This window comes from Sinocyclocheilus grahami, unplaced genomic scaffold (assembly GCF_001515645.1).
Source record: "Sinocyclocheilus grahami isolate Dianchi unplaced genomic scaffold, SAMN03320097.WGS_v1.1 scaffold178.1, whole genome shotgun sequence".
Classification (NCBI taxonomy): Eukaryota; Metazoa; Chordata; class Actinopteri; order Cypriniformes; family Cyprinidae; genus Sinocyclocheilus; species Sinocyclocheilus grahami.
Genome location: NW_015505357.1, coordinates 2,225,790 through 2,239,667, shown reverse-complemented (window position 1 = coordinate 2,239,667; position 13,878 = coordinate 2,225,790). Strand labels below are relative to the sequence as shown.

Here is a 13,878-nt window from a genome sequence, read left to right as displayed (position 1 = left end):
ACCAGTCATAAGGGTCAATTTTTCGAAATTGATATTTATACATCATCTGAAAGCAGAATAAATAAGCTTTCCATGGATGGATGTTAGGACAGGACCATATTTGGCAGAGATACAACTATTTGAACATGTGGAATCTGAGGGTGCAAAAAAAAATCTAAATATTGAGAAAATCACCTTTAAAGTTGAAATGAAGTCCTTAGCAATGCATATTACTAATCAAAAATTCAGTTTTAATATATTTACAGTAGGAAATTTACAAAAAGTCTTCATGGAACATGATCTTTATTTAATATCCTAATGATTTTTGGCATAAAAGAAAAATCAATAATTGTCAATAATAAATATTTTTATTTTTTGCATTGAAGGCACAGTATCCTTGATAATGAACTGGAATTATAGATGATCATACCAACCAAAATTACAGAAAATACATGTACTGATTCAAAGCCATTTTTAAAAAGTTTGTTTTTGTTTGCATGTCCAAGAAGCGTTGATCTAGACAGAACCACAGAAAGGGATGAATGAAGAATTCAAAAAAAGTAAATATGAGCAGTGCCAGCATGTCAAATTGCCAATGCATTTCCAATTTCATGCACCAGCCATCCACTAATGCTGCAATCAACAGTAACAATACACATAAAGCTGTCTAAGGCTCCTAAGCCATTCTGTTCGAAACCTGGCATATTAAAGCAGAATATGCTGAAGAAACATCCTGGCTTCATTACCAAAGCAGAGAAACGACCAAAGTGAAGTGGGGAATGTCTGGAGAGGGGGGTTACTCAATAACACACTTACCCAAACAAATCATCCCGAGCTTCAGCACCAACTGTGTTCATATAATGTCAATTTCGTTTCATGGGGCTCCGGAGACTTGAATCCGACACCTCCTCTATCCATTCAGTAAAGTGCGAAGCTAATAAAAAGACTCCTTAATATTTGGTCAGGCTTTTGATGGAAGTTGTGTTGGACCTGTGGGAGAGGTTTTCATCTGCACGCTGAGTGAAAACTGAAAAATAGAAAGATCTGGGGCAGGTAAACAAAGGCAGGGGATGGGGACTTTGTCATCAAGTTCAAAACTCCCAAAATATAATACTTTAATAAGTACAAAACTATTATTCAGTTTATAGCAGAGCAGTAAACTGCAATGGAGGCTATCAAATTCTGTTATAATGAGAATTATGAGTTCTAGCATCGTCTTTGGGCCAGTTACAGTCTGTAAATTATTTATGATAATCTAGTGATTAAAAAGTAAAGGCTACATAAGGATGTGGTATATTTGTAGAACTATGTTCATTTGCATTTGAATGTGTTTTCACCAAGACTGCAACTTAAAATTTGTTGAGACAACTTAACCATACAACTTAACTAAACTTACCATTTTAAGTCAAGCAACACCGTATTACTTATTATTACTTATTAAAAATACTCCAAGACACTATAAATATTGTTAGCCCTTTGATAAATTGTTTCTATTGTACAGTGCTTTGGATAAAAGTGCCTGCTAAATGCATACATGTACATTTTAATTATAGCAACAACAACAAAAAAGACTAAATAATCAAATAATTAAACAAATAATAATTTTTTATCCACTAAGTAAATAAAAGCCACATGCAGTAATTATTTGTGTCCAAGCAGTTAAAACACACTTTAGAGGCTTCCTTTAGTTATAGCGCCCCCTAGAATCAGAAATTCACATTTTCTTTGAGGAAGATGATGACAATAGGGTTTCAGTGCTTTATGTTTGGACCCCATTTCTAAATTTACTTTTGCTCTCCATTTACGTAATATTGTAATCTAAGAGGTGAAAAAATATTAAACAAATATCAAGAGAGCTGAAATGAAAACGATTTTACATTTCAGTGGTTTGGTGGCAGTAGCACTTTTCAAGAGCAGAAATCTCTGCATTAGTTTGTCCAAAACTGAAGCTGTACTAAAATAACCATTCCTCCTTTTGACAAGCTCCATCAGGGGCCGTGTGGACGCCTCATCTGCTGCTGGATGGGGCATCAGCTGACCCTCTAGACCCCTCTTAGGCTGGCCAGCCAGCTGTGACTGTCCCGTCTTTGGTTGCTCTCGCTGGAAGAGGCAGCTGAGATCTCCCAAGACCTTAATTACATGAAATGAGATGGGGCTTGTCTGCCATCACCGTCCCTCATTTCACACTCACACTGGGCCAGAGATGGTTCATAAATCTCTGTAGAGCTTCACAGGTGTCTTACAGGGAAAGCAATCTGAGTGAACAGACCATAGCGGAGGATCAGAACCAAAACTTTAAAATGAGCATGTTTGGGGAGCCTTTTGGAGATACGTGCATTATATACACTACTGGTCAAACATTTGGAATAATTAGGATTTTTTTGAAAGAAGTCTCTTATGCTCACAAATTCTGCATTTATTTGATCAAAAATACAGTATAAACTAATTTTGTGAAATAATAATGTATTATTACCATTTAAAGTAATTTCGATTGTAAACTGAAATGTATTCCTGTGATGAAAAATTAAATTTTCTGCAGCCACTATCATTGCATAATAAATATAACAAAATAATTGTATTTCAAATAAATGCTGTTCACTGAAGTTTTTATTATTCAAAAATGCATCAAGGTTTTCACAGTTTCAAACATGGATAATAAGTACAATAACTGAGCACCACTAATAATTGATAATAACTGAGCAGCAAATCTGAATATTAGAATAATTACTGAAGGAACATGTGAAAAAATTCAGCTTTGCTATCACAGAAATAAATTACATTCTAAAATATATGATTTATTATTGAGATATCATTGTAGTAAACAGCATACAACATCAACAACATTCAATCTCTTTCCTGACACTCACTATAAAACACCATAATGTGACATAAAAAGCACAAACAAATCACATTCTTCTAAATGACGAAAGTAATGTTCCATAACTACAGAACATCACAACACACATGAGCCATGAGCCGATATGTGCCCATTAGTGAGCGGAAATAAAAAAGCGATTTCGTTCCCCACCACTTGAGAAGCAACACACAGGCATCAAATAAATCACTGGCGCTGGGAGAAAATGTGGGGAATATTCCCATACTCATATGCACATTTCTCCTCTCGAAGGTAAGAATATGATGGGAAAATTAGGCCAGATCTTAACTACCATCACTCATGCCTGAACCTGAAAGAGCTTTTAGATCATCTTGTAATTACAAATTATTTTTCTAATTAATTTTCGGTTTCAAGTTCCAATACCATCTGGTTATGAGGGTTAAAGCTAATTGAAAATGTTATTAAGATAATAATGTTTACTCTACATGGCGCGGATCCAGTTGAGAACTGATGAGATCTCATTCTCTCGCTTTTTCATTCTTTTTCTTTCTCAAACTGACCCTCCCCCATCTTTCTCCTCTAGAGGAATGGAAATCATAAGGAATTGAACGTTTCTGATGCAGATTCTGGTTCCTTAGGGGTTCCATCAAGAATTATTTTAGTACTCTGCAGTTAGAAATATTTGGGGAAAAGATATTTCTTACTGAATTTACAATGCGTAGAGTCAAAAGGATGAGATATTTTCAGAACAGACATGACAAATCAGAAATGTTATATTAATAATTTATTCATTCTAAAATACCACTTAAAACAGCAAAATTAACATGTTAAATGTAATCTACAATCTTCCATATAAAAAAGTCAATCACTTATTCTAATTTAGTCCACTCATTACTACACAGCTTGATCGTTTTGATTCACTAACTTGTTCATAAGAGTCATTTATTTAGAATCACATTAATACTGGTTTCTGAATTATTAAAAATAAGCAACTCATATTAGTCATTCTTTCGGGATTGTGGCTGTACAAGTGGTGCTGCATGATTTTGATTCATAAGAGTCATTTATTTGTGAATATCACTACTCTGATTGCACAGTATGTGTTTGATTCACTAAAAATAACTGGCTCATTTGAGTCATTCTTTTGGAAGTCCGACTGTACTGATGGAGCTGTATGATCTTGATTCAATAAAAAGAACCAAATCATAAGAGTCATTTATTTGTGAATCTCACTATACTGGTTGCACCATATGTTTTTGATTCACTAAAGATAACCAACTCACATGATCCATTCGTTCAGGAGTCCGAATGTACTGGTACACTCTTAAAAATAAAGGTGCTTCAAAAGGTTCTTCAAGCGATGCCATAGAAGAACCATTTTTGGTTCCACAAAGAACCATTCAGTCAAAGGTTCTTTAAAGAACCATCTCTTTCTTACCTTTTTGTAATCTGAAGAACCTTCTTTCGCCACAAAGAACCTTTTGTGAAACAGAAAGGTTCTTCAGATGTGAAAGGTTCTTTATGGAACCATTTAGACAAAAAGGTTCTTCTATGGCATCGTGAAGCACCTTTATTTTTAAGAGTGTAGCATATAGGATTTTGAATCACTAAAAAAGAACCAACCGAGTCATTTATTCAGGAATTGGTTATTTATACACAGGCTGTGCGGTCTGTTTTTGATTCACTAAAAATAACTTGTTCATAAGAGTCATTTATTTAGTATCACACTATACTGGTTGCAAAATATGTTTCTTGTTTATTTTTTTTAAATAGCCTACTCATACGAGTCATTCTTTCAGGGTTGTGGCTGTACTAGTGGCGCTGTATGATTTTGATTCACTAAAAAGAACCGACTCATAAGAGTCTGTTATTTGTACTACACTGGTGGAAGAACAACTATTAACGGAATTGAGAGCCATAAAAATGTCATAAAAAGACATAACGTTTTATTTTTTTCTTTAATGGGACTGATTCTAAATGGGAATAATTTTGTGGTTCCCAAACCTACTCCTCTGCACCATCTGTTCTGCGCTCTCCCCTTCTTTCTCTCGTGGCTCAAGGCTGTTTGCTTATTGTAATTGCGCATAGTGGGAACACTTTTTTTCCCTTTTGGCAAAACAGAAGTTCTCTAATCCATACTGACATGGTGTTTCTGGGGAGTTGGGCTCTATCTTAACCTGCAATAGTGCACCATCCATAAACGAAGTTCCATATTCATGAAAACACACACACATATATTGATAAACAAAGAGAACGGTACATGCTAACACACACACACATCCTTGGCAGCTCTTTTTTTGGACTCTGAACACTCATCTCCACTTGGCCATTCCATACAATAGAGAAAGGAAAAGCCTTTCTTGAGGGGGTTGAAGCTTACCCATGTGTTAAGACATAATGAATGTGTGCGTACATGCTCTTTTCTCAACAGCCCCCAAGAAAAAGCATGACACACATTCATGGAGCGCTGAGCATTTGCAGCCTCTCTGCTCATCCAGCCACTTCTCGTATGGAAATTAAATGTGTTGTTTTACGGCATCTTTGTGACACGCCATATACTAATGCATTTGTAGCTCAACACCGACCAACCTTCCTCTTAAAGAAACATGCCAGGAATTACCCTTAGCGAATCCAGTGTGGCGACATCTATAATATCCAGTTGTTCATGTCAAACTCTATACTGGTGTTTGTTTTTCACAGTATAATCCTGTGAACGAGCTGTCATGAATCTCATTTCCTCTTCAGCTCTCAGCCAATCAAACGCCTGTAAATATCCACAATATGCTCAGCTGTTATTAACAGCGGCGCACATGCTAGAGGCCGTTTGCAAACAGAACATACATGATGCAAATAAATTATGCAGTTTGCACTGAGGTTCAATTGCTTTATGTATCACTCAAGAGTGAAAAATGCTGCAATTTTCCTAGATGGGCGCAATCAAATTATGGTTGATAGTCAAACGATGTGCCTGTGTTTATGCACAGCTGAAAATTAGGTTCAGATGCATATAATGGCTCCCCCCTGCCTCTATAAAGAGGTGAGTTATGCACCGCGAGGCTGAATGCACAGCAAAAGCCTTGGAAAGCAACCGACTATGCATAGATGCCTTCACTTGAGAAGCCTGAACCAAGAAACTGATTTTGAACTATTTGGGCCATGACAATTTAATTGGAAATGAGAATAGCAATGCTTTGTGCAATTTCCTGACAGGAAGATATTCATAAACAAAACAACAATGGAAAAAGAAGGGAAAACGGAGGGGGGGGGAATTAAAATAAGCAAAATTAATTGTGAAGGAAAAGAAAACAGAAGAGGATGAAGACAAAAATACGTGGAGGAAGATGAATTAAATAAATAGTTCATCAAAAAAAATGAAATTCCCGTTATCATTTACTCACCCTCTTATCATTCAAAACTAACTTTTGCTAAATGTCCTTGATAAAGCTCTCCTGGATGTAAATACAATGGAAGTAAATGGAACGGGCACTGTCAAGATATAAAAATAAATAAATACAAAATAAAACAAAAACAACTATTATCATAAAAGTAGTCCATATGATTAATGAACTATATAGCCCTCACATTGTGTTCTGGTCATTTTGACCCAGAGAGGATTTTCATTTTCCTGAAAATGCTATTTAATGTTAATGTTATCACATTGGACTACTTACTGACTCACAAAAAAAATAAGATTTTTGTTTTTGTAGGGTTTTTTCCCCCTCACTTTTTTACATTTCAAAAATGACCAGTCTACAAAATCTTGCTTATAAATTTCTCATTGCGATATATTACCACCAAACACTGGATTCAATATTTTTATCAACTTGTTTCCTTTCTATTAGCACAGATTTCGGACTTGTTTTTTGAACTGACTGATCGTAAGCCTAACTGACCTGAACTCATGCACCTCAGGTTTTGTGTAAACTGCCAAAATTATCCACAAATAATGTTTTTTTCCCCCCAAATAATACCTAAGCTGCATAACCTCGGTTCAATGAGACCTATGATCAATCAGTTCCAAAACGTAATACAAAACCTGTGCTAATTGAATGCAAACAAACTGCCAAAAAGATTGAATGCAAGACTTGGTGATGATAATACAGCATAATAAGATATTCAAATTGAAAATTCAACCGATTGAAATTTGAAGTAGAATTAAGGTTGAATTAAATTAAAAAGTCTTTCTAAATCTTTGTTTAACACTCAGATTATTTGAATTTGTATATTCAAATACATCACATTAGGAAGCAAATTTTTTACATCATATCTGTGTGCAGTCGTCATTTAGAACTACAGGAACAAGCAATCAAACAAACAGCTATAATAATCATTGTCTAATGTAATCAAAGCCTCAGTCTGATTATGTTAAGCAAACAAAGGTGGTTAAATGTCACTCATTAAACAGCTTCAGGACGCCTAAACATTACCCTTCAACCCGTTCAGTAAACAGACGATTTTCTGCTCTCGAGTTGTCTGTAAGTCTCTATCCTCAAATTATGTACAGTACGTAATGCATTTGTGACTGGCACAAGTTCCCACCCAACCCCTGAACCCACGGCCTGATCCAGACCCAGCTGAGCTGTGCCATGCATCAAGCCCATTTTCTTCCTGAACGTACTGTAGGAAGTGGATTTGCATTAATGAGGTCTGGGATGTTAAGCCAATATGTACTGTACCTGAACCCTGTTTTCCTAGTGCAAAAGTTTTCACTGAAGTAAGCATCGAAGAAATGAGTGGACATTCAGAGAATGTGATAGAGGAATGGATTTTGAAAACCTGAAAGGTCAAGGTTTAACCTAAAAACTTTGCAACATAATATATATAATATACATATTACACAAAAATAAAATGCTATATAAATATATTACATATAATACAAATAACTTTTTCCCCATTTATTATAATATATAAAACTAAAATAAAAATCTGCTTACATATTTAATAAATATTTAAGTTATTATTATAGTTACAATATATTTATTAAAGAGATACATATTTCAGACAATAGATATATTTAAGTATATCCAATATAATATACATATATAAGAGTCCCTATGCAGATTCCCTATTACATAAATAATATCAAATAAATGTTATACAAATGTATTAAATCTAAATTTTCCCTCATTTAATTTATTATATAATAAAACTATAGGTATATATAATATGCATATATAATACACAGGCTCAAAAATATTATAAATGTTACATAAAAATATGAAATCTATTTTTCAACATTTAATTTAATACATAAAACTAGAATGATATTATATTATATATTTTATTATAATGAATAACTCTTTTTTATATATTAATATATCATATTAAATAATATATTAAATATAAAACTTTTCCCCATTTAATTTAATACATAAAACTAAAATAAAAGAATCATCTATTTATATATTTATTAAACACATGATGATATTAATGAATATGAATAACTCTTTATATATATTGATATATCAAATTATACTATACCTTATATTATACTTTCCCCCCATTTAATTTAATATATAAAACTAAACTAAAATAATCATCTATTTATGTATTCCCTATTACATCAATAATATAAAATAAATGTTATATAAATATATTAAATCTAAATAATTGTGTAATGTAATACAATGTAATACATAAAACTAGAATTATATCATATATTATATATTTTATTATAATGAATAATATGATGATATTAATGAATATGAATAACTCTTTATATATATATTAATATATTAAATTATTAAATTAAATTATACTATACTTTATATTATACTTTTCCCCATTTAATTTAATATATAAAACTAAAATAAAATAATAATCTATTTATGTATTTAATAAGCATATGATGACATATGAATATGATTAACTCTTTTTTTCTCCATTTAATATAAAGTATAAATCAAAAATAATCATTTGTTTACAATAATATTTTTGGTATATTTTATATTATTTAAAGGGCTATATACCTGCAGCATCAAAAGGCATGTGTTATCCTTGTGTTCTAATTATAAAAGTCAGAGAGCATAACAACCAACTACAAACTGTGCGCGATGGGCCGCAGAGAAGAGCAGGCAGGCAGAGGCCATCGCTGTGAGCGGTAAGCACAGAATGACAGCTGAACTCATGGAACCTGCTCGTATTAGACAACACAGCGCGACCGAGTGTTTGTCATCCCTTCGCAAACAATTAGCCTTCATTAAGCGAACTAAATCTGTATGCATCCCTCCTGTAGTGAACGCAGCAGGGGCGGCCGCCTCTCTTTGCCATTTCCACCCTCGGCACAGCTAGAGGCTGAACATCCAGCCGTGATGGAGATCTCCTCCACAGGCCATCGGGGAAAATTAACAGACTGTTTACGTTCGGCGCTTTTAATTTATGCCAGGATGAACCCAACAAGGGTGCTGTGGTTTGTCCGCGGGGGGCCTCTGGATGTGACAGAGGTCGTGAGTGCCGTTTCTCACCTCATAGACGACAGTAGAGCGCTTCGTTTCATGAGCTCTCTCAGCTAGCTGTTGCAAAATAATATGGCTTCAAAATGTCAGACAACAAACACAGCCGTGATACAGTCACAATGCACGCAAAAGTAGATGCACAACCCTGCATGACTTGTGCAGGACTTTTGTGTGCACCGTATTGTACAACGGCAGAACATTATCCTTCTCCACATGCATTCTATTCATACCTTGAGCAATCAATCTACACTCAGGTTAATATAAAACCCTCCAAAACAATTGGAGGGCCATTGAAGGCATGGTGGCTTCTGAAATAAAACTCTAATGGATATCCGCAGGAGACTGCCACGAACAGTGATTAATTAGGCCTTAACCGTGAGCTTTAAAGCTGTGCTCTCCGTCTCATTAGAGCAGAAAAGCAAGCATTTTTAGCTACAATAGTTATTATCCTTTCATAGCACTCCAAGTTGATCTTTTGTCCCGGTCCCGCTGTCTGATATTAAGGCTTCAACTGTGGAGATGTCTGACATTTAACAGAGCCTGCAGTGTGGCTTAGGGGAGCGGGGCGACTCTCTGGGGGGAGAAATTGTGCGAGACCCCCTCCCTGGTGGCTTACAGCTGCCTGATATTACTCACCTTGTCACCTGCTGCCGTAGCGTTCAATAACAGGGGATGACACTGAGGTCTGGGCAAAAATGAGCTCTAATTGGCCTTATCACCTTATCAGCCACTGTATGTGCTGTAGGATCTCCTGGAATCAACTAGACAGAATTAGCAAAAAATGTAATCATAATCATAATAGTCATGCATTTACATTCTGCAAATGGGCTTTTTAATGTGATATGTGATTATGATGCTTACAGCATAATAAAAAAAAGTTACGTTTTTATGTTTATTATAAATAATGTGATTATCATGATGATGACAGCACGATCAGAAACAAAGTTCTTATTTATTAACATTTATTTAAAGTTTTATAAATAATTGAAAAAGAAATATGTGTTCAGGAACTGGTTAAAAACAATCATGTGTAACATATAAGCATTATTAAAAAGTGAATAAAATTATATACATTCTATTTAATTATATATATATCACAATAATCTGCATTCTAAAATTGGCTTGAAAAAACAGTAATGTTATGTATGAATACAAAGTAAATATATTAATATATTTTTTATTGATTAGACATTAACTTTTTTATTACACTGTAACATTAGTATCATACATAACATTGTTTAAATTATTATTAAATATGTAATATTAATTATATAATACACTGTTCAAAAACAGTAATGTTATGTATGATTATGATCTAAACATATTTCTTTTTCATAAGAACTGAACTTTTTTATTATTCTGTAACACCATAATCACACATCACATATGTTTATTATAATTAATTTTAGCTAAAAACTTACTATTAATGAATATAACAATCAATAAGAAAAATGTTATCCTGTGCCCAATAAAAAGTAACATATCGAATATAATTGTTATAATTATAAATCTGCTTTCTGAAAAAAAGAAGAAGAATGAGATTATAATGGTTACAAAAAAGTTAACACTCTCATAGAACAAGTTCAGCCATCATTATATAGTGATTAGTTTTTAAAAAAATGGTGATTTAAAAAATCTGGGGATCAAAAACAAAACATCTGCTCACATTAGTGACAAATCATTTATAAGACACATGTGTCAACCCCAGAGAAATGACGGGGTACGATGTCCCACATGGCACCATGTACAGTAGGTTTAGGGAAGCCCTATAGCGATTTTCTTTTCCTGCAGCTATGCTAACTGCTCTATCTACTTTAATACATCAACATTTCAACCCATAGGGGATTTTATGTTGTGTCAGGATGACGTTATTCCCTACAAAGCTACTGAAAGAAACATCTTGCGCATCTTTACGTCCGTGCTACAGGGCAAGAAATATCACACAACCACAGACCGAAGTTCATGCTAGGTTACCTGCTCCCTTTATACAAAAACCTCTATAATTGGGCCACAATTCATCTGTGCGCATAAAAAAACGGCAAAAGAACAGTGATAATGCTATGCAAAAAAAATGCATTAAAGTCCACTGGGATTGTCAGTCTGAAGATATAGTATCAAAAAGACTCCGGTCTGCTGCCAGTCAGCTTTTATGCAGATGTGTTTCGGCCAGGCCGGCCTTTGAACAATTTGTCATACTTTGATATTGTATTAACCTGCGAATGCTGACTCTTCATTTGTTCAATTCTGAGGGGAGAATATTTCAGTGGGAAGGGAAGAGAAAGAGAGCGGTGCGCTCAGTAGATCCGGCTGAACATTCAAAACGGCTGAAGATGAAGGCGAGGTGCGATTCATCACGTGGGCCGGCTGGTGTGGGCCGGTATCTGAGACTATTTACATTGCTTGAGCAAAGGTGAGGTGTAAACACACTTTTGCTCATGGTTTACGTTCTGCTCAATGCACCTAATTGGCTTTCGAGTGTATCATCCTGTCCTTGGAGAACGGGAGCTGATGAATGTTTGTCTGGGCACCACTGTGGATCCAGAACGACCTCCCTCCCCGAAACACAAAATAAACGCTTCAGTAATAGCAGTGGCCCGGGATATTAGCCTATTGCAAGACGTGCAACAGCAAACATCCGCCCAGTTTAGTCTGTTTCTACTAAACAACCACATCAGATCCATTTTTGGATAGTGACGCACTTGTTGAGAACCACTGATGAATTACACTTTATTTCCTAAAGGTTTAAACCAAGTTTTTTGGTTTCTACATCCACAAAACCATCTGATCTTATTGTTTTTTTTACGCCTGAAAATCAATAACTGAATGAAGGCGAAATAAAAAACTATAAGGAATGAGGAGTAACACTAGCATCCTTTATTAGCTTCAGCAAGAAACTCACTAATAATAGCTCATATTTCACGTAAAATCAACAAGCATTTTTCACCTACACACATCTAACTGCGGAGCATTAAAATATGACATTAGTAATATAAGGCGGCTTTATTGTGTATTTTGACACCTGATATACTGTATATTGAAGTCCGTTTCTGCAACATTATTAAAAATAAATAAATAAAAAAGGTAATTGCGACCTTTTATCTTGCAATACTGAAGGGAAAAAAGTCAGAAATGCGAGATATAAAGAATTCAGGCTTTTTTCTTGCAATTCAGATTTTATCTCACAATTCTGTGTGTGCATATATATATATATATATCTCACCCAACCTTCATGTGCTTCTAGATTAATTATATATAATTATATCTGACTCAAGTTACATATTGTCACGTGTAAAGACTGACAATTCAAAGCTTCAGACTAAATAATATCTCAATAAATGATCAAAACACAAGTAATACAATAACCCCAGTTCTCGCTATACTTCATAACTGTCATTATTAGATTATGTAAAACATGAATAATATTACGCATTAAACTATTTAATTGAGGAAACACTTCAACAACCCCCACACACAAGCCTGCATTTGCTGTTTTTCACAGAGATCTTTAAACATTGCAATTCGATTACAACATCCAATTTAAGAAGTTTCCACGTCTCGCATGATTTCTGGTAACGCAATTTCTGTGATTTGGTTCAAAGCCCATCATCACCAACTGTCAGCACACGTTATTGTAAAACATGAGCCTATCGTGAGTGATTATTTTCTCACATTCTCACAGATAATAGAGACATACAACTAACACTCTATCATAAAGCATGTAGCAAACACACCAATCTTTTTCTGAAATGTAAGCACATAGAGAACCTCAATGAATATTGTCATTTTAAACAATAACTAACTTGTCAAGGACAAAAAAAGCCTCTGACAGTAAACTTAATTAAAATCACTTCCTGATGTCTTTAAGAGAAATCTTTATGGAAATGAGGCTGAAAGAATGGAAGATATATGCATATTTGTCAAGAGGTTAAATAAATTCAGCATTTGTACTTCAAACTCAGCTGAACTCCCTGGAGATCACTTGGAGGAGACCCTGATTTCCATGCTCTTAAAGCACCAGCACACCCTAACACGCACATGAGCGCACGCACAACCACATATCAGATGGAATAAAAATCAGGTTATTTAAACATCTGAGACATCTATTTAGGATGACAAAGGAGACCCTCGTCTGGTACCAACTACCTCAGAAATGAACTTTTCAACAACAACAAAAAAGAGTGGAATGACGTTTTGTAACAAGAAAAAAAAAATTCTTTAAAGAAAATACATTTCTTACTACAAGCAATTTATATATGATTTATAATAATATTGCAATGTTATTCTAAAGTCACTTTAAAAATCTTAAAGGGTTAGTTCACCCAAAAATGAAAATTGGCTTGTGTTTTACTCAGCCTGTAAGCATCCTAGCTGTATATGACTTTCTTCTTTCAGACGAATCCAGTCGGAGTTTTATAAAAAATTGTCCTGGCTATTCCAAGCTCTCAAGCTGCAGTCAGCGGGTGTTGCAGTTGAACAGTCCACAAGTTGAAGGCCTTTATTCACCCCCCGGAGCCGTGTGAAGCACATTTTATTATGAATGTTTTTAATATTACTCCGAATGGATTTGTCTGAAAGAAGAAATTCATATACACCTAGGATGCTTCGAGG

At 34.5% G+C, this 13,878-nt stretch overlaps 1 long non-coding RNA gene across 1 annotated transcript in view; it reads right to left on the bottom strand.

Annotated features, from left to right (window-relative positions):
* Window positions 1-9,579: 9,579 nt before the first annotated feature.
* The window catches only part of LOC107594010 (uncharacterized), a 14,952-nt gene continuing 10,653 nt past the window's right edge, over window positions 9,580-13,878 (bottom strand). The window contains exon 3 of the long non-coding RNA XR_001610135.1: window positions 9,580-10,021. This is a non-coding gene — a long non-coding RNA (uncharacterized lncRNA). The remainder of the gene's footprint in view (window positions 10,022-13,878) is intronic.